Raw genomic sequence first — 10129 nt, 5'->3', positions numbered from 1 at the left:
ACTTCCTTCCCTTTCCTTCCCTTCCCATGTAACTATCATATATAACTTGTATGATAGTTAAATGTGGAAGTTCCCGTTAGAGCGCCTGGTTCAGTGTAGTAGACAGCAGGTGAAAGCTATTGCTATCATTGTATGTGGAAAGTTAAGGTTACCTTGATCTCTTTCCTTTCCCTTCTCTTTAAGAAAATAGCAGGTCCAGACTCCAGGAATGGAGGTCCTAAACTTTCTACCCCAGGTGGTACAGAGAGGCAGAGTCGTCCTGGGTGATTTTAAGGGAGGTAATATTGCATCTATCAAAATTCCTGTATAGGGCTCGGCCCCTGTAGCTCAGCAGCTAGGTTGCCAGCCACATACACCAGAGCTGGTGGGTTTGAACCTAGCCCGAGCCTGCCAAACAACAATGACAACTACAACAACAGCAACAACAACAACAACAACAAAATAGCCAGGCATTGTGGCGGGCGCCTGTAGTCCCAGCTCCTTGGGAGGCTGAGGCAAGAGAATCTCTTAAGCCCGAGAGTTCGAGGTTGCTGTGAGCTGTGACACTACAGCACTCTACCCGGGGTGACATAGTGAGACTCTGTCTCACAAAAAGAAAAAAAAAACCCCAAAATCAAAAAACCCCAAATTTCTGTACAGGAGTGTAGTTTACTTGTGTGAAATTACAATCTTCACAGTTAAAAATATGGTGTGAATGACAGCCACAACCTCACCTCTAGTCTTCCTGGGAAGACTTCCTTCTAGAAGCCTGCACTATCAGAGGAGTTCCTCTTGTGTAGAGAAGCAAAAGTGGAGTTAGCGATAGCTGTCCAGGTCTCCAGAGGGAGGGTCTTCCAAAATAAGCCACTCCTCGAAGATTGTATTATGTATTTCTCGGGGAAGTAAACGTGGATATGAAGCTGGGATGAGTGAATCTTTTATTCCGCTTTTTTTCTACTTTTGGTTTCTCCTCTTTCACTTTCCTATATCTTAATCTGGATCATTAACGAGCTGCTATCAGCTATATAAATACTATACAAAAGATACCACCTAAAATTCAGACACATATGTAATTTATAGGTCCTTTCAACTTATATAATTTTACTTATTCCTCATAACAACTCAACATCGTTCCCATTTTACAGATGAGAAGATCAAGGACCAGAGAAATTAAGTCACAGGACAGACGGGAAGATGCAGAATCAGGATTACAGCTCAGATCCTCTGATTCAAGTGTCTGTACAGTATCTTGGCAGTGCTGGGAGAAGACAAAGCCAGGGATATCACCTTCCCTCTTTATTTTAGAAACTGCTCCTTCTTTTCCTGTCAACTCTCTTTCCTTACAGACACAGAGGACCTCAAGGCGACATATGGCTCTCCAAGGACCCTCACCCTCTTACAGCATCTCTCTTCAGCCAGATTTTCTCTTACTCCTTCTCCCCAAATGCTAAGCAAACATTTCCCCCAGGCTTCTGCAGAGTGTGAATGAAATAATTGATGAGTGGTGCTATGCATGAGATAATCCCCCAGGGTGTGTTTGCACTTTAATATGGTCACCTCTGGGATCCTGGGATCTGGAATGGCACCTCCACCCCACCTACAGGGGAGTAAAAGTACACTCTGTTATTTTTTTTTAAATGTACACTTATTACCATTCTATCCTTAGGCTCAGAGCTTCCTGAGTGCAAGACTGGGCACAGGTGAGGTGCGAGTGGGTGGAGGTGCCATTCCAGATGGTGGAGGTGTCCTAAGCTGAATTGTGTTGTGGATTCTCTCCAGTTCTGGCCTGTCCAGCTTTCCAGAGTGAAGGAGCAGGGCCGACTTCCTGGGCACACAACCTGTGCCATTGCACAGGGCCTGAGGCTTAGGAAGGCCCTGAGCTTGGCTTCCTGCTCTGCTGCCACTGCTGTCGAATTCTTAATAATCTTTGAATAAAGGGCCCTACACATCATGTAGCTGCTCCTGCGAAGGAGGCTTATCTCTGTCAAGTTTTCTAAACAGAAGTCCCAGGAGCTCCACCGGCCTGTTTCATCCTTTGGGTGATGCACATCTAACAGATGTACACAAGTTGTGCACTTTCCTTGGTCAATCTCTTCTCTGTTATTTACGTCCTTGGTACCATGATTAGGAACCTCCCCAAGATGACGTACCTGCTGGTTGTTTTCTTTAGTTCCTGGGTTTACTTTGTTTATCTGCCAAGCAGAGACTGTAGGTAAGCACTGCCTGTTGCCAGCAGGAAATTTATTATTTTGCTCAAGAAAGATGGTGGTATGGGCCTGCGAAGGTAGAAGTCTGAGTGCACAGTCTGGCCTGCTGCGTGTCGGGGCTGACTGAAGGATGGGCTGGACGGGCTTCAAGTCAGGGACTAACTTAGAAGGCCCCAGTTCCAGAAAGGGCTGGCCCTTGTTCCTGGCATCTCCGTCTGGAACACAGAGAAACCTGTTGAATTAGGGAAACTTGTCTGGAGTTGGAGGGATCTGGCTTAGCTCTCATCTTCTCCAGCATGCACTGTTTGTGGGAAGTTGACATAAAGAGCTGAGCAAGAGACAAAGTCTCTGTCCTCACGGAGCTTAGAGGCTGGGGGACGAGCGGACAGAGGCAAATCCCAGGATGGCACAAAGAGGTCATTATGTGTCCTGCTGCGGACTGTGATAGAAAAGCTCAGGGGGAGCAGGTGGGGGCAGGGCGGGCATCCGGGAGGAGCCTCACAGGCAAGGGGAGGGCAGAGTGGAGGGGCAGGAACAGCACACGCAGAGTCCCTGGGAGGGGAGGAGGTGTGACCATATGAGAACTGAAGAGAGCCAGCATGGAGGGCGGAGGACACGAAGGACCAGAAGTGACTGGTGAACCTGGATGGGTAGGTGAGGGTGCAAGGCGGAGGTTAGGGCTTGGAACTCAATCCCTAGACCAAAAAGTCACTGGGACCATTAAAAAACTTTAAGCTTCATATTTTAAAAAGCAGTCTGTTTTTAGGAAGGGAGGATAGATTGGATGGGATAGAAAGTGGTTCCAGTTAGGAGGCTATCCAGCCGCGCAGGCAAGAGCCAATGGCTGTTTGGGCTTTGTGGGGCCCCAGAGGAGAGTCTGAGGGTTATTAAGAAGGAGAAGAATGGGCCTTGGGGCAGACTGTTAGGGGCATTGTGAAGTCTAACAATACTCCTTACCTTGCAGGGAAGTAAGGATGGAATGACAGAAGTCAGGAACAATGCCTGCACACAGTAGGCACTCAGTAAATACTAGTCTTTTCCCTTGTTCTTGAAACTGGAGTTCTGAGGCCCTGTCAGCCCTTCAGTGCCCCCTCTGAGAGGTGGGCCTGCTGCTTCTGCTTCCCTGAGGGTTGAAGGGCTTTTCTGCACGCTGTTCCTCTGCTGCTGTGGCTTACCCTGTGGACGCGCCTAGTGGGCAGCTGCTCCCTATACTGAAATTGCTGTCAACCGAGGCCCTCAGGTCTGCATCCTCATGCTGCCAAGACCCACCTCTGCCACCACACACTTGTCCAGAAACATAGCCACAGGCGAGGAGAAGCCGTGTGCAGGCAGATCAGTCCTCTCCCTTAGGTGGTGCTGAGACCCCACGAGGGGCCTTTGGTGCTGAGCCACGGAGTGGGCAGTACCTGCCACCTCAGAGTGGGAGGGCAGAGGCCACATGGCTTTGTCTTTCCTTATGTGGTATCTGGAGCGAAAACGTGGGAAAAGGGCTGAGGGAGAGGGAGGAGCTCAGCTGAGGCCATGCGCACATGTATATGTGCACTGTGTACCTGTGTGCATGTACATGAGTGTGGGTGTTTGCAGGTGTGTGTTTGAGTGCACGTGTAATTCTCTTATGTCCCTGTGCTCACATGCTTGGGCTCCGGTCTGCATGCATGTGCAGGCATGCATCTGTGTATGTACATGCGTGCTTGGGTGTGTGGGGTGCATGTGTGTGCACACCATGTATCAGAGTGACTCTGTGTGTGTCCCTTCAGGAGCTCTGGGGCTCAGCAGCCCTGCCCCCAGAGTTGCACATGCCTGGGACTGCCAGCAGGGGGCCCCTGAGCACCGTGCGCTGGGCTCTGGAGAAGTGTTCCTCCAGCCCTTTCCTTCTTGACAGAATCACTGTGCGTAGGAAGGCAAGAGCCCTGTCCACTGCTCTGGCTGACTGGGGCTTTACCCCTGAGGCTCAGTCTGCCCTGAATTTTACCCTCGGCTCGCACAGTAGCCAGGGAAGATATTAGGTGTGAGGAAGACAATTCTGACCTGTGCAAGGTCCAGAGAGTGACGCGGTCATTGAACACCTGTGGTCCTGATGGTGTGGAAGGCTCTTGCCTAGAGATGATGGCCGGAGGCAGGCAGCAGCCTGGGGGCAAGCCCCAGGCCTGGGGAGGAGTGTGGTCTGAGGAGAGGGCTGTTCCATCTGGGCCACAGAAAGGGCAGAAGACAGTGCTGGGAGATACTTGCTGATCCCTGCTGGAGATGGCCCCGGGACTGTGCAGGACAGACAGTGGGCACTTCTCTTTCTTGGAAGGGGGGTAGTGCCCTCATCTGTGTCTCATAAAGACTGCAACCAAGTGCACAGAGGCAGCCAGTCTTTATTTAGTTGTGACTGTGTGGCCTCTGGACAACCAGGAAAGCTTGCGAAGGAGACTGGGACTCAACTGGTCTTGACCACAGGCCCCTGAGAACTGCCAGAGTGCCAGAGCGCTCCCTCAGCCCACCCTGCTGGAAATGACTCTTGCCTGGGTTGGCCCCCATGTGCAGCTGTGAGTGGCAGGGCCCTGGTCAGCCTTGTCTCTGGAACTTTGGGACTTTAGTGGAAACTTGCTGGTGACTCCATGGACAGGGGCAGTGCAGGGACAGCAGGCACTGCCTGGAGTGCCTGGTTTCGGGGTGCCTGGATGAGGACAGTCAGGGTAGTGGAGGGGAACCAGTCGGGACCACAGATAGATTGGAGGGAGTCTGAGAGAGGTGAGGCCCTAGAGGCGGTGGCTTGGATGATACTCTTGGAGGCTGTCCGAGCTGGAAAAGTCCTGAGCCATCAGGCAATCCTGTGATTTTTACACCACTTCCTGCAGGGACCTAGTGGGGTCTCGGATGTCAGCTAGTGGTGGAGGGAAGGATTGGAGAAAGAGACATTGGGCAAGACTCTAGTACCTCCCTAGCCACACTTCAAATTCGTTTTTAATGAAAAATGTATTTAATGTGTTTCTGTTTGCAATCCACGATCCAGAGTGCAGTGCTATTCGAAGAAATTGGCAAATCAGGCCCCTGCTCTCTTGGTGATTATATTCTAGCAGGGAAGACAAGTAAACAAATAACAAGACAAGTTAATTTTAGGTGGTAAGTGTGGGGGTACAAACACATCGAAACAAGAAATGGCACAGACTGATGGAGGGGAGGAAGGGCCGGAGCTACTTTGGACCGGAGGTTCCGATGGGTTCTCTGAGGGTGATGGCTGAGCTGAGCCTGAATGATGACCGTGGGAAGAGCATTCTGGGTGAGATTCTGTTTGAAGAAAAAGCTCTGTGGGAAAACTCGAAAATCGTCCAGTTAGTCTTCTTTTATTTATATTCATTTATTTAAATTTCAAAAGTAATACATATTCATTCCAAACCTTACTAATGTACCTGAGGTAAAATGTAGAGACAGCTCCCCCCACTTCCCCTCCTCTCCCTCACCCCCATTCTACTTCCTGGAGAGGATCCCTTTATCAGGTAGGCAGAGAACCTCCCAGGTATTTCTCTGTGCATTTGCAAACATATATGTTAATTACCAACTGTATTTCTAGTTGCTGGTCTCATAGGACATTCAAGCTTGGTAGGTTCAGAATGAGACTCTGGATTCTGTCCACTACACCTCCTCCTCCCCAGGACTTTCTCAGCTTAGTAAATGTCACCACCGCCCTACACGGCTGCTTCAGCCCCAAGGCTTGGAGGCATCTTCAACTCCTTCTTTGCCATGAGACCTCAAGCACATCTGGAAGGCTCTGCCTCCGACATCTGCTCCCTGTCTGCATGCTGCACACTCTCCACTGTCTTCAGCCTGGTCTAAGCCATTAGCATCCCATGCTGGGACCTCATGACTATTCTTTCTGCTTTCGTTGTTATCTTCCAGTATCATTCTCCACCTAGTTTTAAACGTGGTGAATCTGGTCCTGTTTCTTCTCCTTGCTTAATATCCCAGTGGCTTTTCTTCTTCCTTGGGAACAAAACCTGAACTCTGCATCTGAAGCCTGAATGATTAGGTCATTGTCTTCCTCTCCAATCTCATCTTGTTCTTTTCTTATTCATCATACTTTATCTACACTGACTTTTTTTTTCTCCTCTCACTCCTTGTGTGTCTGGAGTTCCTGAATTTTCTGGGTTGGTTCTTTCTTATAATCCTGATTTTAGGTCTATGGCACCCTACAGGGAGGCCTTCCCTCCTGGCTCCCTGTAAAATAGCCTCTCTTCCATCCTTCTTCCTCCCTTACCCCAGCCGCCTTATTTTATTTCTTGTTTATTATTTTCTTTACAGTATTACATTATTAGAACTTACCTTGCTTATTTGTTTTCTTGCACTCCCTTGGAAGGCAGCCTCCATCAGGGTAGAGATCTTGACTGTTAATCTTGTTCATGGCCCCATTGACCAATAAATAAAACAGTTCCAGTTTATTGCTAATGGATAAAGTTCTAGTGCAGTGGTCCCTATCCTTTTTGGCACCAGAGACAGGTTTCATGGAAGATACTTTTTCCACAGCTGGAGGTAGATGATTCAATCATATTACATTTCCACCTCTGATCATCAGGCATTAGATTATCATAAAGAGAAGCAAACTAGGTCCCTTCCAAGCACACTTTACAGTAGGGTTCAGACTTCTATGAGAAACTAATGCTCTTGCCATGGGGCTCAGTTCCTAAAAGGTCTTGGTCCTGTACTGGTCCACAGCCCAGGGCATGGGGACCATAGCTCCAGAGTACATACCTCTTTGGGTAATTGTGTAAAGGTTTCTGTGGGAAAAATTCCTAGAAATGGAATTTCTGGGTTCAAGATGATGTATTTTAAAATGTAATAGATATTGTCAAATTACTGTCCAAATTATTATACCATTGTGTACTTCCATCGTCTTTAAGCATAACTTTCTCCACCTTGGTCAATTCTGGAAATCTTTTCCTTCCTTTTTTGCCTATGTTATGAGCAAAACCCAAGTATTTCTTTTTCTTTTTTTTTTTGGGGGGGGGGAGCCAGCGCTCTACTTCTTTGAGCCACAGGTGCTGCCTTCATTTTGTTTTAATTTGTATTTCCCTGATTATGTGAAGTTGAATATCTTTTCATACACTTTTTGGTCATTGATACTTTTTGGGGGAGGAAGGGAGGGAAATATGTTACTGGTCTTACCCCCCAAATGGTTCTATTTATAAGAAAGAAGAATAGATAATGGGTAGACCACCACCACTGTCTGCCACATACCATTTGGCTGTGTGTGTTTTTTTTTCTCTTGCTATCTTATTGATTGATAAGAGCTCTCTCTTTTCTGGAGTTAACTATGTTGTCTAAGTTGAAAATATTCTCTGTTTTTCCTGTTTCTCTAGATTGCTTATGATAGTAATGTCTTTACAAAATGGAGGTAGACTCTTAACTTTTCTATTTTTATTATTATGACAATAGCATGTGCACCCATAAGGTTTAAAAACAAATATGAAAAGAATGAAAATGATGAAAAATGATTCTCCTTCCCTTTAGAGTGAAGTAAATTTATGTATCCTAAAATTTTTTCATATGATTACATGTGTATTCATTCATTCCTCCAGAAAATATTATCAAGTCATTTGTACTTCCACTAAATATGTCCTGGGTATCTACTACATTCCTGGCATTGTAGTAGGTTTATAAAAAAGAGAGAGAAAAAAATATATATCTATTCTCTTCTTTTTTTTTTTTGTTTGTTTTAGTTTTTATGGGGTAGTTGTATTGTCTTTATTTTTTTTATATTTCAGATGCTGTTCCACTAGTATGTACTTATCTACTTCAGTGTTTTTAATGTTTACTCATTATATTATTTTATGCATACACCGGAATGTATTTGATTTGCTCCTTATTGATGGACAGTTACATTGTTTCCTAGGTTTGCAATTGCAGACAATGTTGTAGTGAATATCCCTGTAGCTATATCTCTGTGGGCATGTGCAAAGATATCTGTAGCACAGACTCCTAAAATGGAATTGAATTTTAACTTTGGTAGACATTGCCAAATTATCTTCCAAAAGTGTGTTCCAATCCACATTCCTGCAAATGTGTGAGAGTGCCCATTTCTCCACTTTAGTTCCAACCCTGGGTATTATCTGTCTTAATTTTCTGCAAACAAAATGGGCGAAAAGAGTTTTTCATTTTTTAGAAAGTTTACATTTCCCTAATTAGGAGAGAGGCCAAGAATCTTTTCATATGTTTATTGGTCACCTGTATTTCTCTTGTCTCTAATCTTACCCTACTTTTCATATTGAGCTGTCTTTTAAAAAATTTAAGTTTATTTGTAAATTCCGCCTAGTGTGGATATTCAAACTTTGTAATATGTGTTGCAAATATTTTCTCCCAACCTGTCCTTGTCTTTTAATAATATTGTTTCTGGTAGAACCCCACCTTTTTAAAGAACACTGCAATCCTCTTTTAGACCTTGTTTCTCTAATTTCTTCCTGCAGATGTTTGAATCTATGTTTAGGTAGGTTTTTTTTTTTCTTTTCAGCCAAAATTCTTAGAGGACTACAGTAGAATCCTGACCTAGAAGTAAGGAGGAGGAATCTTTCACTGGTTTTGCTGTTATCATTTTCCTTAAAGCACTTCACCATTGATTTGCATGTGTTCCTACAAATTAAAGCTTTTTGTTTGTTTTGTTTAAACTGTTAGGACTGCTTGTCTTTTCCTTCTCACTTCAAAAATTGCATTACATAAACCACTGGATGGCCCCTCATTTTTGGTTTAGATCATCACTTTAATGAGTACTCCAGGCAGTCTCAGCAGTCAGTGGAAATGATCAGGGCCCTCAGTGGGTGTGGACCAAGTGGATGGGGAGAGGCCCCCACCCCTCTCCAATCTGAAGAACTATGATTAGGCTTCTGCAGGATTCCTTCTGAAGAACGCAGGGGTTTCTGGCTTAGCAATCTTGGAGAATGCTTTGCTACTGCAGAGTGAGGTCTTTATTTTCTAAAACCTGTGAAGCTCTGGGGGCTTCAGAAAGCATTCTTTTCATATAGTAATTGCTCTCTCCCCTTTTAATATGAGATGCATCTTGAAGGTTTGCTCACACTGGCTGGATGCTCATAGGTTTTCCATAGAGCAGATTCTGGTTAATAGGCCATTGTGAAATCTTCTTTTGGGAGGAGGTGAAAATATTAAGCCTTCTCAATATCTGTTATTTATTTATTATTTATTTTTTGAGACAGAGTCTCTCGCTTTTGTCTGGGCTAGAGGGCAATGGTATCATTATAGCTCACAGCAGCCTCAACTTGTGGGGTCAAGTGATCCTCTTGCTGCTTCAGCCTCCCAAGTAGCTGGAAACACAGGTGTGTGCCACCAGGCCTGGCTAAATTTTCAGTATTTTGTAGAGATAGGGTCTCACTCTTGCACAGGCTGGTCTCAAACTCCTGACCTGAAGCGATCTTCCTGCCTCAGTCTCCTAAATATCTCTTATTTTTAGAGCAACATGAGTCCATATTTACTCAAACATATGAATGTTCCTATTTTTACTGTGAAGTTCATCGAGGTCCAAGGCCCAGTAAAGCTAGGTTAGGCCATGTAGGCCAGGGCACTCTACCCTGGGCAACAGAGTGAAACTGTCTTAAAAGCAAACAAGCAAAACAAACAAACAAACAAACAAAAAAACCCCAAACCAACCAACCAAACAACAACAAAAAACAAGTCTAGGAAAAGAGGAAGTAAGTGGATGTTCATTTCTTTAATTTCTCTACATAAAGATCAATAATCACCTGTAGCGGTCATGATACTTTTGACTGTGGTACTGGAACTCCAACCATGTGGAAAGTAATGATTTTTATTTTTAAACAGGAAGCCCACAGTAGAGCTGCTTCAAGGTTGGTCAATTTGGCAGGTCAACAAAGATCAAGATTCTCCACATCTTGCATATTCTGGCTGCTGTGGGTCAGGGGCTATGTACAGATACAACACTATACAGTGTTTTCATT

Source organism: Nycticebus coucang, chromosome 2 (assembly GCF_027406575.1).
Source record: "Nycticebus coucang isolate mNycCou1 chromosome 2, mNycCou1.pri, whole genome shotgun sequence".
NCBI lineage: Eukaryota > Metazoa > Chordata > Mammalia > Primates > Lorisidae > Nycticebus > Nycticebus coucang.
Note: the sequence above shows the minus strand (reverse complement) of the source record.